General features: G+C 47.1%; 1 protein-coding gene and 1 long non-coding RNA gene across 5 annotated transcripts in view; both read left to right on the top strand.

Moving 5' to 3' along the window:
* LOC146018927 (uncharacterized) overlaps positions 1 to 23716 on the top strand; it is a 226154-nt gene that overhangs the window by 61379 nt on the left and 141059 nt on the right. For 2 of the 4 annotated variants that reach the window (XR_014450530.1, XM_083151907.1), the window contains one exon: positions 5466 to 5779. The exons of the other annotated variants lie outside the window; for them this stretch is intronic. The gene's annotated coding sequence lies outside the window, so the exon portion shown is untranslated. Of the gene's footprint in view, positions 1 to 5465; positions 5780 to 23716 lie in introns of those variants that run through there. 4 annotated transcript variants of the gene reach the window in all.
* Positions 6498 to 20653, top strand: LOC146031744 (uncharacterized). Its single transcript, XR_014457207.1, has 3 exons — positions 6498 to 7154; positions 8934 to 9114; positions 19936 to 20653. It is a non-coding gene; the product is annotated as an uncharacterized LOC146031744 (long non-coding RNA).

Here is a 23716-nt window from a genome sequence, read left to right as displayed (position 1 = left end):
AGTTTTCCTACCTACAGTAGTTTCATTTTTAAGATTGCAAAATATAAATGAATTTTGTGATCACTAATGGATTTTGTATATACAGTTGCAAATATGTGCCAATGTATTTCTCATTAACCAGAGTGTTATTCATTTCAGTTAGCGTTGGTTGGATATGGAAGAAATTATGGGAGATACTTTACAGCTCATTAATTTCAATCTCAGAGTAAAGGTCAAGGTTTCAGACCTGAACTGCATGAAATCTGTTTGAGTTTAAGGATATGATTTGTTATTTCTAGAATGCAGAACATGGCTGATATTATTTTATGGTAATCTGTTACGGTCATGAAGGACCATTTTCTGCAATGTCTTCTGTTTTGTGTATGTGTTTGAAGATTACTAATGAGTCTCAGTTGCAGCTTACATGCACAAACCAAACATTATCATCTTTACCTGACTTACAATTTGCCGCTAATGGGCATACAGTATGTATACCTTCTAAGCCAGGGGTAGATTGGTAACTAAATCCAGCCTGGGAAAATTGATGACGTCAACCAAGAGCGACCAGCGGGGACGGCCATGGCTATCTTCAAACTGGTCAAAGCCGCGGCCGGCTGTGGCCATATTTACTGTAGGCAACACAGCCAGGCCCAGGGCGGAAAGCGGCGGCCCGGACAAGGGGGAAAAGCAGCCAAATCTGGACCGGTCCACTGGGAAATGGCCCGGTTTCTCAGCGGGCCAATCCACCTCTGTTCTAAGCATAGTTGCCTACCCTCCTACATTCTGCAGGAGACTTTCTGAGATAGCAGCAATTTCCCTCTCTCCCTCATTAGTCTACCAATCTCCCTCATTTCACATATTACACTGTTAAATTTTTGGGGAAAAAAGGAATGAGAGATAGATACATTTACATTGAATCATCAGCACCATTTCCCAGGACTTTATCAAGTATAATAGCTCTTACTGACTGCTTTGGGGCTCATCTTCATTTGGCTATAGGTCATTTTAAAAGATTCCTCTCAGATGTAGCAGTACACACCCATGCTTCTAGGTGCCTCATTCACAATCTCTTTTCACACTCTCTCCATATATGGAACTAGACACGCCCTTTAAGTGGAGCATGACACGCCCCCTCAATGGGGCGCTGTGCAAAATTCTATTACCAACTATAATCTCCCTGAAACTAGTTTTCAAAAGTAGGCAAGTATGCTGCTCCCCATCAGCATCAGCGCTGAGCCACTAGCACCAAGGGAAAGCATTCCCCGACAGCAGCTCAGCTGTGCCTGCGCATGTCAGGGACCATGAGCCAGCAGCAGGAGCCAACGTGCTGGCAGCAGCCCACAGAGGGAGCTTCATGATCCAGCAGCAGCCCACATGGGGGACTCCTTGTGCCGGCAGCAGGGCCAGCAGAACCATAAGCCAGCAGCAGCAGCCCAGACCAGAAGTAAGATGCCATTTGTAAACAATTGTGCCCCCAGTAGTGGCTGCCTAAAGTGGTAGTGGTCTTACTTGGTGTGCCTTGGTGTGGGGGTGGTGTGAAATGTACTGTATATATGGGGGCAGTGTATGTATGTGTGAGAGCCTCAGTGCATGTATGTATGTATGTATGTATGGATGAGAGCGTCAGGGTATGTATGGATGAATGAGAGCGTCAGGGTATGTATGGATGAATGAGAGCATCAGGGTATGTATGGATGAATAAGAGTGTCAGGGTATGTATGGATGAATGAGACCATTTCCCCTCTCGCGACCCCTTTTCCTGTCAAGGTGCCCACCTCCCCTGTCATTTTGTTCTGGATCTGCCCCTGGGTGTAGTCATTGGCAAAAGCTATTTTCTGTATGTCCCTCAAATATTTACTGGAAGTTTTAAGTGCCCCCCCATCTGAAATAATTGCTCTCCCCTGGTCTAAGGGCTGGTGCAAGAGTCGCTGATGATGAAGGCTGCTAGGACTTGATGACCACTTCAAATGCAAATTCACCCACGACTCTGTACTGTATTTTACTCTGAGTTACTCTTACTCTTTTTTAAAAATGTAAATGTTTTTTGCTTTTTTACTTTCAGTTATATCTTTAAGAAAAGCTGTCAAGCAGCGAAACGAGCATGTTGTATCCACCCTATCTACAGTACCTACCTTTTCTGCTGTGCATCCTACTTGTGGCAAATCTTGTGCGGCAACTGTGCCCACGGACTATGATGCACATGTGCATGCACAGCCCCCAATAGAGATACATGCAGCTGTGGCTAGTCGGAGCACAGCCTAGCTTGTTAGTTCAGACCCACAGCAAGGCACGCCATGAGCGGTGAGCATCGCTATATCCCTAGAAGGATTGTGGAATTGCAACTAAAAAGCCTATCACTCTATTAGTGACACTTCCATCTTCCTCCAGTGGTTTTCATGGGCTGTGCCTACTCCAAACACTGTGATCACTTGATTTCTCCAGCTTTGTGTTATCATGGACATGATCAAGGGTTTACCCTTCTAAAGGTGAAAGGGTATGATAAACATATACCTATTGGACAGTCCCCATATCTGAAATGAGGTGCTTATTATAACTGATACGGTGGTAGGGTTACCACCTCATCCCTTTAATTCTGGACACATATTAATTAGACAGATTCTGTGGCTGGCTGACTTCAAGACTCCATTTCACCTGGTTTTAATCAGCCACAGAACCTGTGTAATTAATATGTGTCCAGAATTAAAGGGAAGATGTGGTAACCTTATACGGTGGGGATGCCTGCTTTCAGAATACCGACGCCTGCATTCTGATGGAGGGAATCCTGCCAGTGATCAGGTAAGTATGCTCATCTTCCCCCTGCCCCTGTACTTCAGTTTCAATAGTGTTGAGTGTTGGCATTACTGCCGATTGCCAATAAAAAACCATTAGGGCTTTGGTTGCAATTAGTATATGCCGCATCACATACCTATCTACAGAGGCAACGACCTCCCGATTTAAATGAAATAGTGTTACAGTACAAGGGGATCTGGTGTCACACTAGATCCTGTTACTTTATCTTACTTGATAATTGCAAACCCCTAACCTTTTAATGGTCTAGTTTTGGACAGGACCCAAACATATGGCAAATGTCACCAATATACCCATAGTTACACCAACACTGGTTTGAAAGAGAATATCAGATCTTCTAGAGCTTATCGGGGGTCAAATATAACCTATGGAGGAGATTGTAGAACATTTTAGTATGAGACACACATTTTGATAAAAATGTACTTTATTATAATAAATGATTACCATTGACCTGAAAATAATACTTGATCACCTAGGCTCAGACTTCAGTTAATCATGCACTTGCAGTACAATGTATCCGTGTTTTACAGCCATTAGAAAAAAGACGGTAAGATCATTTATCAAAAAACCCAATTAAGAGTTGTTGCTGTGTAATTGGCTAGTATTACATATAAATATATCTCTCTTTATTTCTTGTACTGCATAATAACCTCATTTATTTCCTCTCAGGCCATAGGACATGATCTAAGGATGAATATATCAGATTGGTTTCTATGGTAACCAGTTAATTAGAACTCTAATATTCACGGCCCCTTGGAATATTCTTGCACGGATAACTTCCTATAATAAATGAATTTATAAATCTACTTTTCTGCAGCTGAATATATTGGTCAGGGTCACAGCACTTTTCTTTATAAAAGTACATTTTAAATATTTTGCCTAGCCTAATGATGTACAGTATACTGTGGATCAGAAAAACAACAAATAAGTGCAGTATATGCTGTTAATAGCATAAATGTACCCAATAGATTGGCAGAAGTAATGTAGTAAAATAATTTGAACAAATATATCCTAGCAAAGGCATATTCTGCAACCCTATGTCACTTGGCTGTCAAATAAACTCTATACCATATACCAAGGATGTTTTACCTGTGAGCATGTAACCATTTAATACAGCCTTTTTTCAATGGACCCAAAACATTACCACCCTTAAACATACTTTGCTGGGTACTCTGCTAGTGCAACATGCATATCAGCTGGTGACCCGTTAATTGCTGTAGGCTCTGGTGCAATGCACTAACAGCACTTCCGCTTCCAGTGCAAACGATGTTCCGCTTATCAATGGCTTTGTGGTATGGGGGCGATCACACAGTTATCCGCCCTGGATCCGCCACTGGGTGGAGGCACAATTGCACATATAAGGGTACATTAACTAAAGCTTTCAAAAACGAAAAGTGAGGATATTGCCCATAGCAAACCAATCACATTTTGTCTATCATTTCTCTATTGCAAACTAGAAAATAATGACTTTTATAAGCTTTAGTAAATTTACCCCTAGCCTAGATGTTCATATTTAGTAACCAGAGCTAGGGGCTTAGTAACATAAGAGAAAACATCTTAACCCAGTTTACATGTATTTTTAATAAAGTTGGACAGAATACAGTACATGTATATATAGTACACGTGCTATATACAATGTAACGTACAATGTAACGTTTTACTGACCTCAAGTCTTTGTGTGGCGGGGATAGTTAGGGCAGAATAGCACTGCTACAACTAGTGAGCCATTGAGTGGCTCACTCACCGACACCTCTATCTCACTGGAATGGAGAAAGCACTGCCAATTTGTTTGACACAGAGACAGCATCTGACATTAGGGTGTGCCTGGGTACACTTTATGCATACCTCCCAACATGACCCATTCCAGGAGGGACAAAATGCTCTATTTCTGGACTTGCATGTCAGTGGCAGTTGCAGAGTTGCAGGGCTGCAGCACAGTCTAAAATTCAAATAGGGGAGCCCCACCGACTGCCAACCTAAACAGAACAATTCAGTCTCACTGGCAGGTGTAGCTCCCCTATTTGAATTTGCCACAGTGGTGCAGTTCCACCTCTGCAACTGCAACTGACAAGGATGTCCAGGAGCAGAGCAATTTGTCCCTCCTGGAATGGGTCATGTTGGGAGCTATGCTTTATGGGGGTTATTCCGGTTGAATCGCAAGGCTGCAAATTTGCATCCTTACGAGTCCACCAAACTCCGCTTCACGAATGGTGGCCTGCTGCCCAGGGGCGCTGCTGCCCATGCAGCAGCATCCGCCAATGATTGTGATCATTTTAAATTTGCATTGAAACCTATCTCACCTATACTCATTGCATTACGTCTGGCGGCTGTCTCCAGTAAGCAGCTGTTTGGACTCATTTGTAATTCTTATAACTTGTTCCAGAAACAGGAAATTATTTAAGAATATAAAAAATAAAATAACCATCTGCCACTTATCCAGAGTGTGGGAGGTACTGTTAACCTTGTAGCAACTTGTAATTTTAGGACGGTGCTAGTATCTTTGTTTTAGTACTGGCGCCTTAGTTCACAGTATCAGCAACTTTTTTTCTCAGTACCAGCAACTTTGCAGTAGGAAAACAACACTGCCTATACTTAATAATATAATAATATAGTAATTCACTAAAGCCTGTATTTCAGCTATCTTTTGGAACCTAATAGTATACTATCTCACCCTATAGTAAATGACTTCATACAGGAAGAAGTCATGTCTGGGAGCTGAGATTAAATAGACTTCTCAATGGAAGAGCATGTGATGATCTAATGCTGCATAGTTTCTACATGAATTTCATCCTGCAGACAAAACTCCCCAAGGAAGCCGTATGCAATAAATATACTGTGTAACATATCATAAAATGAATAAATCATATGTTATGTGTGGGAACATTCCAGGTCGCCCTGAGAGTTTCATTCACTATGCGGGCTGGGTACAGTATTTGCAATGTGATTGTACATATATAAACATGTATTGTTGCGTGTTGACATAGAGGAGCAGTCGGCGAGGCTCCTTTGTTAATGACTTACACAATGATGTATTGTGTTAGCATGCTTCAGCTGCTTACAATGCACCGATCCTACTTATGACATAAAGAAAACACTTGAGTTAGAATAAAATACATTGTACATACAGTACCCATAAAGGTGAGAAAAGAGAGGTGAGGAAGAGCTGTAGTGTAGAAGACGATGCATTTTTTTTACTTTTGTGGTTATGTACAGGTCATAGTTGCCTACCCTCCTGCATTCTGCAGGAGACTCCCTGAAAAAAACAGCAATCTCCCTCTCTCCCTCATTAGTCTAGCAATCTCTCTCATTTCACCTAGCCCACATTATACTGTTATATTTTTGGGATAAAAAGGAATGTGAGGCAGATACATTTACACTGAATCGTCAGCATAATTTCCCAGCACTTTAGCAAGTATATTATCTCTTACTGACTGCTTTGGGGCTCATCTACATTTGTATATAAGTAATTTTACAAGATTCCTCTCAGAAGTAGCAGTACACAACCACGCTTCTAGGTGCCACGTTCACAACATCTCCATATATGGAAACAGACACACCCATTGGGTGGAGCATGACAATGGGGCGCCCTGCAATACTACTACCATCTATAATCAGGGGCGGATTGGCCTGGCGGGAAACCGGGCCATTTCCCGGTGGGCCGGTCCATGAGAGACCAGAACCGGCCGCTCTTCCTTCTGGCTGGGCTGCGGAGTGCGGACTGCCGACCGTGATCACAGCAGTTAGCGGGGGCGGCCGCAGCGTCCTGCCCAAAACAAAAATGGCCGCGGCCCGGTGCAGCTTTGACAGCTTTCAAGATGGCTGCGGGAGAGCTGCTGCGCATGCGTAGCAACACGCAGCTCCTCCCGCGGCTCTTGTGTGTGATGGTGTGCACTGCTGAAGATAAGTAATCCCCAGCAGAGCAGGCAGCGCAGGACTGAGTTTTCGGGTCGCTGGGCAGGGCACAGGACGCGGTGCAGGGAGTCTGTAGATGTGCCCTCCCTGCTATCTACACTGCTGCTGCTGACTGCAATTGCGCCTGTCATATTACCTGACAGGCAGTGGCGCTGGCATACTGAAGCCCCTCCGTCTAGCAGCTTATGTCCTGTCCCTCCTTCCCAGCAGCACAGGGAGTTACTGTGTGTGCACAGTGCACACTCAGCCTGTATCTCCGTCCGCACAGGCTGGCAGTGGCACTGCAACCCCCAAGCTATATTCTGATCTGACTGTTCCTACGTAGGCACTCTTCCCCTGCACTCCGTTACTATGCCCTCCCCCTTCTACATGCTGAAGCACGCACGGAGCTGGCTGCTGGACAATATCAACACTGAAAGGTTAACCTTTCACACCCTGGTTTTCTACAGTGAGGTGTAAGTGTATTTCAAATTGAATTTTTTTTAAACTCTAACTCTCTCTCTCTTTCATACTTTCCCCCCACATTCAGCAGTAATCTGTTCCCTATACCCTCCCCCCTCCATATCCCACCCCGGGCTATCACCCACCAGCAGGTATGGGCTGGGCTGTGGACTGCCGACCGCGATCACAGCAGTTAGCGGGGGCGGCCGCAGCGTGCCACCCCTGCTAACACACACGTAGGTCCGGCAGCTCCACTTTAATAAAAGGATTTTTATGAGGGTGCCCGCTTGCTTCAAAAGTATATAGAGATCCACGATAAGCAGCACTTCGTCAGTAAATTTTAAAGTGATTTAATAGCAAACAGCAACGTTTCAATGCGACTGCCTGAAGACAATGCCCAGTCGCATTGAAACAGTGCTGTTTGCTATTAAATCACTTTAAAATCTAGTGATGGAGTGCTGCTTATCGTGGAACCGCGCAAACATGGCTTTCCTTACTGCATCCTTGTAAGAATCCAACGTGTTGGCGCCATACGAGCTTCCTTTAGCGCCCAGTCCTGCAGGTGACACCTGTCACCAGGGAGAGGAGGAAAGAGATAATAAAGCCTCCCTTTATGGTTCCCTGTATGGTTCGGACAAGTCACCCACTGGACCAGAAACTACAAGATCTGGAATGCAGAGTTTGATGTCCGGTCCAGCGCTCTGTGCTCTTGTCCAGGTTCGATTTTTACTTAGTTCTACAGGTTTATTTTGTGTGGTTTTACTTAAGCCTGTGAAATTTCTTTAAAAAAAAATATATATATATATATATATATATATATATATACCGACGATAAATCACAACAGTGGCATTCCACAGATTCAAACAGGCAAACGTGTATTGAGGGAAACCAATGTTTCGGGGTCTGTGAACCCCTTTTCTCAAGGTGTTCACAGACCCCAAAACGTTGGTTTCACTAAATACACGTTTGCCTCTTTGAATCCGTGAAGCTGTTTCGATTTATCGCCGGTTTCTATTGATATTGCCAGAGGGCACCCACGACCGATGTCCATTCAACTGGGAGTGCCAGATTGAACCTGTATTTATTTATATATATATATATATATATATACGGTATAGTGTTCATTCTAGCACCCGCCATCTTTGAAAACCCATGCAGTTCCTCGTCCCTGCCTGGGGTGTCGCTGTCTGCTGTGGTGTTTCTAGCATATGTCTGGTTTGCATATCAGTGCTGATATACAGACCACACTGTGCGCAGACAGCACTACAGCAGACAGTGAAGATGAACTGCTTGGGTTTTCAAAGATGGTGAGTGCTAGAATGAACACTATATATATACAGTATATATATATAGTATATATATATATATATATATATATATATATATATATATATATATATATATAGCATACGAAATAGAGCAGCACTCCTCAGCGGTCTCCAATTCGGTGCTCACCAAAAGCTAGTATTGGAGGCGGCAATAGGTCCCTGAAATCATTGAAATGTGAGGCCCAATGGATCCACAGATTGGGTACATTGGCCCCGAAGGGGTTAAATGAATCTGCCGGGTTTCATTGCTTCATTTAATTCTAGCTGTGACGATATGTTTTTTCTGCTTCTTGATTTCTCTTTTTATATTGGTGTTTTTAGGACCCTGGTTAATGCTAATATGCATGTATGTACTGGACTGTATTAGATGTGTACCAGGTGTTGGATATTTTAATTACACTTGTTTAGTTTTTTTTTTGATGTATTAATTGCACTATCTAACATGTAATGTTTGTCTTTTTCAGACGCTACTAAGGTTGCCCTGGAGACCAGACAACGCTGAGACGCTGTGGCATGACGTGCAGGGGTCCGGAGTATGGGCTACGTCAGCGCGCCAGAGGGTGCTGATGTGATGTTCCTGTCAGGTTCTGATGACGTCAGGCCATGGCGGGCGTACCGGAATGCCGGGCAACTGAGGGCGTGTTGGTATGTATGTATTTAAATGTGTTTTACACTGTCATTTGGTGATTATTGGTCCTGAGGAAGAGGCATGTATTAAAGCTTCGAAACGTTGACCTAAACAGGAGGTCTGTGTTGAATTTTTGATTGAAGCGAGTGCCACCTCCACACGAGTATAACCATTACACCATCCACAGCCTAACTCTAACCATACCCCCTCACAGCATTTTACTACTCCCCCCACTACTCCAGATGGTCTCCTGCTTCCCACACTACTACTCCCAGCCTGTCCCCTTATCCGCAATTCCTCTACCTGCCTGCTTACTGCTCACCGATACCACTTTCAGCCTGTGCCCTTATCTGCACTGCCACTACTCAAGCCTACCTCCTGCTTTCCTCTAGGCCTCACCATACAGCACCCCGGCACATATCCGCCATCCAATCTAGCCCCGGCCTCCAAAATATACCCATTCTTCCTAGATATACAGTATCCCTGCCCCAGCCCCAGGGAAATACACTATTGACCATACCCCTGCCCTCAGGTACATATACGGTCCATGCAAGCCCATGGCCTTCTTGACACAGTACCGCCAACCTAGTGACATATACTTACCTCCTAATTTTTTGCTATTGTGGAGCCCAATGTGCTTTTATTTTATTCCTGTGGGTGCTAATGTTAAATGTTTTTTTTGTTTTTTTTTGGTCTGGTGTCAGTGTGTTTTTCCCCTTTTGTGGCCACCAATGTGTATTGATTTCTGTTTAGGAAAATGTTTGTTTGTTTTTACTATGGGGTCAGTGTGTTTATTCATGTGGGGGGCATATGTTTTTGTTTTCTTTGGTCCCCTCCTCCCCCTCTATAGGGGGTCTGTATGTTTGTTACCTGTTGGGGGTCAAGTGTTTTTCCTGAGGGATCAATTCTTTTTATTTACTTCTTTGGGGGCCAATGTAATGATGATCGTACAGAGCTTCTTAGGCGCAAGCACCAACAAGTGTATTATAAATGTGTAATGCTTTCCTTGGCGTTACAGGGGGTCAGCTTTTCACAGTATGGGCATGTTATCGGAGTAATATGGCGGAGTTGCTGATAGTGGTTGCATACAGAGAAGCGGATTTGCTCGCTTTGGAGGCCATACTGAGACGGATGATCTGTGTCTAGGATAGGGCTGGTGAAAGTTTCAATAATGCATCTGATGGTGACAGTGTAACAGCATAAAGTGCATATACAACTGCATCAAAAAATACAAGAAAGGCCGCAACTGCATGTATCTCTGAATCAGATTCTATTAGTAGGGATGCTCCCTTTCTTAACAGACTCCACCCCCTTTGCGGACCCCGCCTCCAGGGCTGCTTCTATAAATTTCCCGGGCTGGTTTTACATCCCAATCCGCCCCTGTCTATAATCTCCCTGAAACTAGTTTTCTAAAGTAGGCAAGTATGGTACAGGTCAGGTCTCCCTTAGCCGCGTATTCCAAAACCCGAAATATTTTGGTGGTGGGGGGGCTCATACTTACCTCGTCCCCTGATGTCCATGGCGGCCTTTAGGATCCTCTTCAGGGGCATCTCCAGTCCCAGGGGTGCATTGCGCGAGTGCATCACCACCGTGCCCTTGCGTGCACACAGTACCTATTCACCGCTGCTCTGACTTGACTGACCCTCAAAAACCAGAACAATTGGGAGGTATATATAAGTGCATATACTGTTGTTGCCTATTGTATTGCACAGAAATATAACAAAAATATATACACACACACACATAAAAATTACCCACAGAGAACTGTCTGGGCCACTTTGCTGGTCCTGCCTGATCCTGATTTCTTTTCATTCCCCTTGTCAATTAAGTACATTTGCTACAACACCGCTGGAATCAATATACCAGCAGTACGAGTGAATGTGACGAGTGGGATGATTTACATTAGTCTTGGCACAGGATTAGATATTGTGAGGGAAAAATGTTTAAATGAAGGTGTAGTAGCTTGTAACTTGGCAACTTTCTATAGTAAACTATAATAGTAAATCTTAAATACAGTTTATCCCACACAGTGTTTGCTTATCTGTTGGCCCATTATCAAAGACGGAGACATCTGAAGCCAAGACACGATCTTAAATCTCATGATGAAAAGTTTAAGTAAAAAAAATGTTTTTACAATGTATTCCAGAGCCTGACCTTATTTCTTTTCTATATGAATTTCACTTGAATCTGTCAAACAATACAGTATATGCTAAATATGCTGCATGATTTCATGGAATGTGTGTATTTTCAATTAAATGAAATTGCAGCTAGTTATACCCCTTTCACACAGAAAATGCAGGTACCCACCCGGATATATGGCCCAGGGATCATGCCGGGCCATACCCGGGTTGGCCCCTTTTACAACAGAAAAGTCCCTGCTTTTTCTGGTGCGTGAAGGTGGCAGGAAGGAGGCGGGGAGGAGGCATGCAGGCAGCGGGCAGGTGGCGGGATGTCAGCGAGTACTCACCCCCGGTTGTTGGTCCTTAGTGCAGGCCGGGGATCCACACAGGCACGGGCACAGATGACAGGTCAGATGGTGGGTGCAGATGACGCAGCTCTCCGGATGCTTCATCTTCATCTGCCGCTTGTCCTGTCATTTGCGCCTGCCACCAATGTGGATCCCTGACCTGACAGCACACCAAAGACTGGCAACCCGGCTAAGTACCCCCTACCCATTTCACACTGGCCAGGTCCCCGAGTTGAAGCCGGGAACAACTCAACTCCATAGCAAGGTTGAAATCCTGGCAATTTTTGCAGGGATTTTGGCCTGGAAACCTTACACACCAGCGCAAGTCGCGGGTTAGGCTGGTGTGAAAGGGGTATAACTTGGTTTGTAGTTGGAATCCCGGTGCTTTGGATGCCAGCAGTGAATATACTGGTGCTGGTATACTGACACTGGTGAGAAGACCTGTGCCAGAATCCCAACAGGAGGGTTGGGATTAGGCACTAAGGGTTAGGTACTTAGGGTTAGGTACTATGGGGGTGATTGTGATTGAATTGATCCACCATTCATTCACACGGGGACCAATTTTTTGCGACTGCGCATGTGCATAGTTATTGTTACACATGTGCGCATGTGCTGGTCCACTGTGCGAATGGCCTCGCTGATATGCAATGTCACTGGGCCGTTCACATGTAGCAATGTGGGCGTGGGGCGTCAGACTTGGGTCGTGTTAATGGGAATGCCCAGCGTTTTATGGGCGTTCCCATGAAAACACTGGGTGTTCCCAAAGGAATGCGGGTGTGTTGAGGTGTGCCATAGGCGGGCGGCTAACGTCACTTCATCTTCATCTTCATCCAGAAGCCCGCAAACATAACTGAGTCTCCACTGACTTATATTTGCGAGCCCTGGAGAAATCATTCGATGGTCGGCGGCCATCGAATGATTTCTCCATCAGCGGCCACATGTGTCTTTGTAATGAAAAGGGGGTGTGGTCACTCAAAATTGGGCATGTCCTTGAGTATAGTTCACCACAGTATACACCTTATACACATTATGCAACAATATAGTAGACCCCCTAATACTTGCCCTTTACATATTATGCAGCGCGGAATCAGTCAAAATTCACATTATGCCACATGTAATGAGCCAAAATTCACATTATGCCACATAGATTGAGCCAAAATTCACAAATATTGAGGATGGGGACAGATACAGCGGGGACGCAGTGACAGAGGGGACGCAGGGACAGAGATGGGGGAGAAGAAGGAAGTTGGTGGTGCTACGACAGGGTGGTGTGGGTGCAGAAATGTGGATAGCTTTGCCGCATGAGAGGGGGGAGGGTCTGCTAAAAAAAACAAACAGAGGAAGAGCTGAGGGAAAGGGAGTCACGTGTGACCTTAGCCCCTATGCCCCGTGTTTAGAATCGTGGGTGGGTGGAAAGATCAGTGGGCATGGCCTCAATCAGATGGTGACTGACATGAATGAATACGAATGTGTACAAACAGCTGTGACATTGAAAATTATGAATAAGAAGAATAGGACAGCTTTGTAAATTTGTCATATTCTTTATTCGGATTTTCTGTCATACACGACCAATCTCGTTCGTACCCTTTCATACGAGGATCGGCTGTATACGATCGGCTTAGTAAATTTAACCCGTAATGTTCCTTGTAGTGCCACTACATAATGCCCCCACTAGCGCTGCTTATACATAATGCCCCCACTAGTGCCACTACATAATGCCCCCACTAGTGCCACTACATAATGCCCCCACTAGGGCAACAACATAATGCCCCCACTAGTGCTGCTTATTCATAATGCCTCTAATAGGACTTACCGCCCTACATGCTTCTTGACAGATGTTACATGCTCCTTGCCAGGTGTTACATAATCCTTGCCAGGGGTTTCTTGCTCATTGTCATGGGGGATTAAATGCTTCTTGTTTTCTATATGTTCATTGCCAGGGTATTACATGCTCATTGCCAGGTGTTACATGCTCCTTTAAAGGGATTTCGTGCTCATTGTCATGGGTATTAAATGCTCCTTACCAAGGGTTTCATGCTCGTTGCCACTGATAACACCTCTCAATAAACTTCCATTTCCAGAAGTTACATCAGTGTTTCAGGAACCCGCTTCTCCCTCAGCATAACCCTGCATTATTCTCTAATCACACAGCTTTTATTATAGTATGCTGAGGCTGTACTAATGTCTACTGTATGTGTGCTCTCTCTTCTAAATGTGCCGTATCACTTGCTTTGCTTAGGGAAGATATTATTGTTAAAGGACCACAGTATCTCTTATATATTTAGCCAGATCTGTCACTCAACCCCTGTGGAGAACGTTCCTGTGTAGAACAGTTTCACTTTCATGTGTCTGACGTTCCACCCCCTTGACATCACCTCCCCCTGCCCAGCCAGGGCTACAGTACACGCCCACCATCCACCATTACTCCACAGCCACCATCCACCATTACTCCTGCACATCCCTACCCTCTGCCAGGACCCCCGCGACCCCCCTCCCGCGATTCGCGGGACCCCCCGCGACCCCCCCCCCTCCCGCGATTTGCGGGACCCCCCCGCGACCCCCCCTCCCGCGATTCGCGGGACCCCCCGCGACCCCCCATCCCGCGAATCGCGGGACCCCCGCGACCCCCCTCCCGCGATTCGCGGGACCCCCGCGACCCCCCCTCCCGCGATTCGCGGGACCCCCCTCCCGCGATTCGCGGGACCCCCCGCGACCCCCCCTCCCGCGAATCGCGGGACCCCTGCGCCCCCCCCTCCCGCCGCGAATCGCGGGACCCCCGCGACCCCCCTCCCGCGATTCGCGGGACCCCCGCGACCCCCCCCACGATTCGTGGGACCCCCGCGACCCCCCCTCCCGCGATTTGCAGGACCCCCGTGACCCCCCCTCCCGCCATTCGCGGGACCCCGCACCCCCCCTCCCGCGATTCGCGGGACCCCCGCTTTCCACCCTCCCGCCAGTTGCGGGACCCCCGCGACCCCCCCTCCCGTGATTCGCGGGACCCCCGCGAACCCCCCCTCCCGCGATTCACGGGACCCCCGCGACCCCCCTCCCGCGATTCGCGGGACCCCCGCGACCACCCCGGTATCCGGACTATTGTTAGACAGCACTTACATAGACAGCCATTACATCGACACCATTAGTTCAACAGCTCAATAGGTCGACATGGTTTTAGGTCGACATACCATTAGGTCGACATGTCATTATGTCGACAGCTCATTAGGTCGACAGCTCATTAGGTCGACATGTTTTTAGGTCGACACTGCCATTAGGTCGACAGTGTCTATGTCGACAGTCAAAAGGTCGACATGGGTTTTTTCACTGTTAATTGAGCCGACATGTGCCGACAGGCGGTATTTCATGCCCTACTATCCACTAGGGCGTGGTGGGAGAATAAAATAGTATGCCAAGCGCAGCGAGGCACCGTGCCCGAAGCATAGCGAGCGGCTGCGGTACACTTCAAACTGTGTCCATGTCGACTGTGTCGACATTTCGGCCAAAAAAACAGTGAAAAAACCCATGTCGACCTTTTGACTGTCGACATAGACTCTGTCGACCAAATGGCAGTGTCGACCTAAAAACATGTCGACCTAATGAGCTGTCGACCTAATGAGCTGTCGACATAATGACATGTCGACCTAATGGTATGTCGACCTAAAACCATGTCGACCTATTGAGCTGTCGAACTAATGGTGTCGATGTAATGGCTGTCGATGTAAGTGCTGTCTAATATCCGTCCCAGACCCGACCACCCCCTCCCGCGATTCGCTGGACCTCCGCGACCACCCCCTCCCGCGAAACGCGGGACCCCCGCGACCCTCCCGCAAATCGTGGGACCCCAGCGACCCCTCCCTCCCGCGAGCCCCCTCCCGCGATTCACAGGACCCCTGCATCCTCCCCTCCCGCGATTCGCCGGACCCCTGCGACCCCCCCTCCCGGCATTAAAAGGGCCCCCCGTGACCCCCCCTCCCGCGATTCACGGCACACCCCCCCTACTGTGATTTGCGACCCCCCTCCCGCAATTCGCGCCGCCCCCTCCCGCAATTCACGGAACCCCCCGTAGCGCCCCCTCCCGCGATTTGCGGGCCCTCTCGGCACTTCTCGCGATTTGCGACCGCCCCCTAATTCACACATTCGGGGACCCCACCTCCCGCGATTCATGCCCCCCTCACGCAACTCACGGCACCCCCCACACCCCCCTTCCTGTGATTCGCAACCCCCCACGACCCCCCCTCCCGCGATTCACGAAACCCCCCGTAGCGCCCCCCTCCCGCGATTTGCGGGCTCCCTCGGCACCTCTCGCGATTTGCCACCGCCCCGTAATTCACACATTCGGGGACCCCCCCTCCCGCGATTCATGCCCCCCTCACGCAATTCACGGCACACCCCATACCCCCCTTCCTGCGATTCGGAACCCCCCACGACCCCCCCTCCCGCGATTCATGCCCCCTCCCGCGATTCACGGACCCCCGCACCACCCCCCTGCGCCCACCCTCCCTTGATTCACGCCCCCCTCATGCAATTCACGGCAACCCCCCACACCCCCCCTCCTGCGATTCGCAGCCCCCCCACGACCCCCCCTCCTGCGATTCATGACCCCTCCCGTGATTCACGGATCCCCGCACCAACCCCTCTTGACTCACGGCACCCCACGCGCCCCTCCCGCAATTCACGGACCTCCGCAACCCCCCCTCCCGCAATTCACTAACCCCGACAACCCCCCTCCCGCAATTTGCGGACCCCCCTTCCCATGATTCAAGCCCCCCCGCGCCCCTGCCCACGATTTGCGGACCCCCGCCCCCTCCCGCTAACCGCGGATCCCCACACACCACCCCCCCTCCCGCAATTTGCAGACCCCCCAGACCCCCTTCCGGCAATTCCACCCCCCAGCGGACCACCGCGGCCCCCGCTCCCGCATTTCACGTACCCCCGTGACAATGGGGGATCCTGTACCACCACAAGCAGGTACCGCCCCTAGGTGGGAAATCCGGCCCTGGCTGCCGCACTGCAGGTTTCCCCACTGCCCTCTGCACCAGCGCCACAACTTTTATCAATGTCTTGCCCACATACCACTATTATACAGCCTCCTGCTCTCATGCACGCTCACTCCCTCCCAGTGGGAGGAGACGCTCACCCACTGCCGGGAGCTGCATACTGTCCCCCACCCTCCTCCAGTTCTAGGGATGCCCATCGACCATCAATGATTTTCAAATAATCGATGGTTTATGGCCGATGTTGAATGCTTTTGCCATCAATGTGGGAGGACACTGCCCTGACTCCTGTTCTCCTGCCCCGTAACTTCCGCCAGTGGAGACCCGCTCACCCTGTGTTGCCCACATTCCCCTATCATGCTTTACCGCCCAGCCTCCTGCTCTCATGCACCCTAACTCCCACCCAGTCGGAGGAGACACTGACTCCTGTATTTCTGTGCTGCCACGCTGGACCCTCACCCACTGGCAGAAGCTGCACAGTGTCCACCACCCTCTTTAGTCCCCCGTATGCCCACACACCCCTATCACTACCCAGCTTCCTGCTCTCCTGAACCGTAACTTCCACCACTGGGTAATCGCTGACGCTGTGTTGCCCACATACCCCTATCATGCCTCATATCCCAGCCTCCTGCTCTCATGCACCCTAACTTCCACCCAGTAGGAGGAGACACTGACTCAGGGCCACCGTCCGGTACTCCTGTGCTGCCACGCTGGACCCTCACCCACTGCCAGAAGCTGCAATACAGGGCATCTTTCATACAATTCTAACCATATTTCTCACAATACAAATGTTCACAAATTAAGGGGCGTAGCCCCTTACGCCGGTGTGAAGAGCGCCCGTAGGGCGCGATGAATCACCTAGTTTTATATTATGTGCTTATCCAAACCATTCTAAAGTCATTTGACATAATTAAATCTGCAAAGGCTTAAGTTCATACAGCCATTAGACAATACCAAGGGCATCACGCAGCTTCATGTAGTATGTACTCCTGTATTGTGTGTACAGACATTCAGGGTGAGAGATTCAGAAAGTGAGAGATTTGGTGAGAAATCTCCATTTTTTTTTAAAAGCGGCAATCATTTACACTGCAAAATCAAACTGGTTTTGCAGTGTAAGTGATTGCCGCTTTAAAAAACTGGAGATTTCTTACCAAATCTCTCACTTTCTGAATCTCTCATCCTATGAAATTTCCCCCTTAGTGCCTAGTTAGGCTGCCTACGCCACAGTGCCTTGTACACTTCCTCACTGAACTTTGCCTACGTGACAATTCCTCATTATAGCCCAATTGCACCCCTTTAGTAGCAAGTTTAGAGGAAATGGCAATGTGTAATATATGAACGTGCAGGTCCGGAACATGCATAGTATGCTAACAAGCTAGAAAGGTAGCCTAGCGTAGTTAGCGGCAGCCCTGCGTAGTCAGTGTAGCGTCCCCGTCAGGCAGCGTAGTCACCATACTGTCTCAGCGAGCTGCAGCTCTGTCCCCGGCGTCCCTGGCAAGCCAAGTGAGTGCCTCTCACACAGTCGTCTCATAAGCTTGTGCGTCTTAGTAATTTGTGCGGCAGGGAGATGGTCAGGGTTAGGGGTTCTCTAGCGTGTGCGTCTCGTGCACAAAGGGAGGGGTGCGGTGCGCAAGTGCATCTCATGCACAATAAAGGAGGCATTTGCCAGTGCTCCATATTACATACTGGCAAATGCCTCCATTTCAAACCTCCACTATCCACATCAGGCCGAAGCGTGGCAAGCGCAGCGAGCCCCACGAGGGGACATGTAAAACGAGCCCCGCGAGGGGACGCAAAATACATGTCAAGTAATCTGCGTCCCCTAGCGGGCTCACTTTGCTTGCCACGCTTCAGGCTCTGTGGCTCGCTGCGTTCGCCACACTTGAGAGTATGAAATCAACTCCACACCGACGTGGATAGTGGGGGTATGAACAGATCAGGGGTGTGTTATATTAATGTATTAAGCCTTGGGAATAGATAAAGTGGAATATATAACTCTGTGAGTCTGTAGGTTTTGTAAACGTCATAGTTTTTAATTTATTGTCTTCGGTGTAGATGCTGATGTCCAAAAAGTCTATCCTTTCTTCGCTTATATTGGATAGACTTTTATAGAGTTATATAGGCAGAGACAGTTGCCATCATAATACATGGCTCAAATCCATCCCGGGCGGACAACTGAAAAGAATAAGACGAAATTGTAATGAGGACCATATATACAAAGAACAAGCCTCAAGGATGATATCAAAATTCAAGGGCAGTGGCTATGATTCACAATCTTTAGAACAAGTGGCAGAGGAAGTTGAAAATATAGAAAGGAGTGATTTATTACAGGATAGAACAAAGCCGAATCCGATCAATCCGAATAAAAAGAAAACAGAGTGGGCCTTCATTACGGGCTTCAATTCACAACATAGACTAGTTGAGCAATCATTTAAAAAACATTGGGACCTTCTAAAGAAAGATAACACCATAGGGAACCTCATCCCCAATAAACCCACTTTCATATACAGACGTGCTCCCAATCTCAGTAATAATGTAGTGCGGAGTGCCCTTCCCTCGACTAAAAAAGGCACCATCACCACTAAAGGTTTCCACAGGTGTGGGGACTGTAAGGGATGTAGAGAGATTAAAAGCGGTGGAATTAGAAAAATTGAAGAGGTTAACATTGGAGGAAAAATTTGCAAAATCAGAAATTTTATAACTTGCAATACCAAGAACATTGTATACGCCATAGAATGCTCGTGCAACCTATTTTATATAGGTCGCACCACTAGACCGTTTAAAATCAGAATGGGTGAACATATGAACAACATCCGAAAGGGTCTGGAGACACATTCACTGTCCCACCATTTTAAAACCAAACACAATAGTTCCACTGCACATATTAAAAGGTTCATGGGAATCAAATCAATAATTCTAGACCCACGAAAAAGAAATTTAACAAGCACCCTGGCGAAAGAAGAGATGCGCTACATCTATGAATACAATACTCTGAAGCCAGGGGGGCTAAACTCTGACTTCGAACTTAAGTGGTTCTTATAGACAATTTTTAAATTGGAACTACCTCTATCTCTGCCTTCTTGCTATCCACCCTACCTGCAGCACTTTCTTGGAACACACATGTTTCAGCCTCTTCTTTTACGTATAACTTTTTATGATGTTTGTTTGAGTGGGGAAAGTGCAATATACATCCAGGGGAGGAATAGTCATACGTATTTTACATTTTATATATATTTTTATTATATATAAAAAAATGTATGTATACATTTTTATCCAGTATCTCTTAAAAAACTGTATCATCAATTTTTTTTTTTTTATGAACAGGATTTTATGCTTGTTTTTAATATTTGTATTTATTTTCATTCTTATTCTCTGGGCACAAGTAACTTTACACTAAAGAACCCAGTCCCGGGCAGAACAAATCAAAACCATTCATTCGGGACCAAAGAAAACTTGAATAATAGTTATCCCTATTGAACCGAGAAAAAGATGAACTTTGTACCCCTTCAAAGAATAATGGAGGATGGCCACGGGCACGGAGAACGTGTATAAGATAGACCGTGAAACAGGAGACGCGGCCACGTAAGGGGAACACGTGACCGCGCCCTTAGAAGCCGGGAAGCCGCGTCCTAGCAACTAGGGATGCTCAGAGGACGCTAGTATAGGACGTCATGCCGCGTCCTAGCAACCAGGGACGCTCAGAGGACGTCATGTCGCGTCCTAGCAACCAGGGACGCCAGCGTAGGACGTCATGCCGCAAGAACGCCAGGAGGCTGGCGTGAGGGTGGGCAAGTTAATTGAGAATGGGATTTAAACCCGCACAGGACAACAAACTTTTAACCTTGAAAAAGATCGCAGTCAGCGATTGAAACGCGTTGGTGTACGGGGTTGTGGAGGCACTGAGGAGAACGGAGGCCACGATTACCAGCAGAGGGGACACTGCATTGGACTGAATCCGGACAGGACAGAGCGCTATCCTTTCAATCCATGCTTCATTAGAGAATTTCCCCAAAAGGAGTTCTCAATTTGATCTGGTAATTACAGACCACCTTTTCTCTCACAGTTTTCCCTCCACTACCCACTTGTGTGTTGTTCATGTATATGTCAGTATGTGTTACATTTGAATAAAAAAGGGTCATTGCACTATATGCATCTCCTTTGCACATTCTTTTGCATATATACTGGATGAAATACCCCGGGGACAGGACGGCATCTTAAAGGATATATTGAAAACTGCCTGTCATTTCGATTGAATCCTCGAGTGACATACACGGAGAAGAGGAACGTATTTATTTATAAGGAACGTACATTTCCTTCAATATTACCCTTCCTCATCAGTGGCGCTGAAAGTGGATTTATCCCAAACCTTTGTCTTTTGCACCAATTTGTACAGGTGGGAGGGCACCTGAAGGGATATACCACATTGGCAGCCTAGTGCGCACTAGCAGAGTCACATACACCAGTCTTTTTGAACCAAGGGATGGAGTCAACTAAATATTAGGACAGATCGAGGGTAGGCAATCATATATGCAAACCTCCCATCTTTTCTTCCTTGTAATTCAGGACCTTGCACATCCCCTAAAAGGGGAATGGAGCCTCTGTGGAAAGTGGTAGAGCTGCGCTGAACTCCCAGCAGTGTCACTGTGGGGGCGTGGCTGGCACTCTCCGAGAGGATGGGCTGCTCCCAGGCTCTCCGTATTACAATCTGAATAGATGTCATATGCAGTGGCGTATTTCTGATGGGTGCAGTGCACATGTGCCCCTGAGTCCAGTGGGGTGCGCACACAGCACTAATTTTTTCAGTGCTTATCACTCTGGAGTCCCCCCCCACACACACACACACATAAGTGAGACTACTGGTACTGGCAGTAGCTTCCTATTAGAAGTACTGTCTGCCAAACACAGCCATTTGGGGGGGTTCACACGCTGGGCGGCTGTTCCAGGCGGCAGCCGAAGTAGTTCCTAGAAGGGGTTCCAATTTATTGGTTATTCATCAGTAGGTTGAATCCTTATGGTCTTTGTGGTGTCAACGGATAAAAAGTAGATAGTGCTAAAGGTCGACAAGTACAAAAGTTCAAGACACGTTTTTTTGGGGGTGTAATTTTTTCCAAGTTTTGCTCGATTTACTACACACGTGGGCTGCCATCAAAAACAACAACCTGCCTCAAATGCAGTGAGCGAGGGTACGCATTTCCAATGATTATTCTTGGATATGGTTACATATACAAAATGGCACAAAAATCCCCAGCCTTTTTGTTTTTACTATTTTCCACTTGAACCTGTCAACCTTACCCACTGTCGAACTTTTGACCCTATCACAGAAAAGCATGTGGACCACACGTGGAATACACCTGGCAGGCATCAAGGGGAACAAGGGTTAGACCACGGAGCTGCTCAGAATGCTGGACTGCCACCTTCACTCAAAAGGGAGGCGCTGCCACTAAACAAGACTAACGCAGGATTGCCCAGTGGAGGCTCTTACCTTCTCTGTGGAGGGGGCTGCCGGTGCTGCAGTCCACATTTCTATCAACTGTATGATTCCGGCAGACACCACGCACAAGCAGCATCCCCACCTGTGCAATGGATCTAGCATCCAGAACCACACATGCACAAGTAAAGCTTTCAATATGAAGCAAATCCATGCCTCTGCACAGACTAATACCCCTTTCACATTGCACCTAACCGGGTACAAGCCGGTTTCTTGCAGGTTCAACCCAGTAAATCAGTGTCATGTGAAAGGGGTTAATGGTTACAGCTAACCGGTAGCAACACAGCAATCCGAACGTGTAAAGACAAAAGCAGGGTTTTTAACGGTTCGTTGCCATGTTGCTGTGCAGTGTGAATGGATTAAACTGGTCGAGCGTTTACCGTTCACACTATGGAGGAGGCAGCACTTGGAGCAGCACCAGCTCTAAGCACTGCCTCCTCCCCCGCCCCTGATGACGCTCCACCGTGCCCCCACATGACGTCAGCGAACCGGCAATATTGCTGGTTCACAGAGGCGATCTGAACAGACCGCAAATGCAGGGTTGCACCGGAACCATTTCAAAGTCCCGGTGCAACAATGTATTGAGATCTGAAAGCGGTATAACTGGAGATGGCAGATTTTACATGGGGGGCTGCATCCCTAAGTAAAATCTGCCACTGGAAATGACAGAAGAATAAGGAAAGAAAAAGTCCTGCCACCAAGACACTTCCATTATACCAAGTTTGTGGTCTCAGCGTGATCTTCAGTCTATAACAGTCACCCTTCCTGTGTACTACTCTATGGTTCTCATCTCAAGTGTTCATATAGAGAATACAGACACAGAATGGAAACAGATACACCACAATACTTGCTCCAATAACCTAGAGCAGGGGTATTCAACATGTGACAAAAGTCAGAACATGCATTAAATCCCTGCAGAACTATACATTAGGTCACCTGCGATATAAATGCACTACACCACCATGTGACTGCCACCTGGGGCATTTATAAATAGGACCCCTATAATTTTACTGCCCTGATATAATGGAGATGTTACTTTCCCTTTGAATAGGAATCCCACTGAGAATCAGCAGATAACCATTCTGTGAATATTTGCATTAAATTGTAGGGTTGGCAAATAACAGCATACCCCCTTCTGCTTTCTGATCTGAGTCAACATTTCAATTACAGCTATAAAAACAGAATAGCTTTCAGCGCCGGTGGGAGAAAGACCTGTATGAATAATTGTATTATTATAATGCATTTGTCACTCTCAGTGACAATCTCGAAGCGAGGGAACCAAACATTGGTTTATTAAAGATCAAGGCTTCTGGCTTTGCTGTGGGTCTAGAGGATTAAATATAATTTCAATCCTTTGTAACACGTCTTTGGTAAAAGTGCATAAGATCCTGTTTTACAGGCTAAAGATATCCTGCAGAGTTTAAAAGTCTTTTTTTTTTTTGTTACTGGGATTTCAAAGGTGGGAAATGCCTATAATCCTGTTAGGTACCATGACATCATAAATTTCAATGGAAATCAAGTGCTAGGAGGTAAATCCACCATACTTAGGAGGTACCATACAGAGAATTACATGGATGATCACTCTAGAATAATCCCACTTAGACCACTGCATTCCTCATCACTGGGGTCAGTGATAAGGAATGGGTTTGATGAATTCATGGGATTTTGCAAACCAG

Source organism: Crinia signifera, chromosome 1, assembly GCF_055691185.1.
Source record: "Crinia signifera chromosome 1, ASM5569118v1, whole genome shotgun sequence".
Lineage (NCBI taxonomy): Eukaryota > Metazoa > Chordata > Amphibia > Anura > Myobatrachidae > Crinia > Crinia signifera.
The sequence above is the reverse complement of the archived record's forward strand: the minus strand, read 5'-3'. Positions and strand labels throughout refer to the sequence as shown.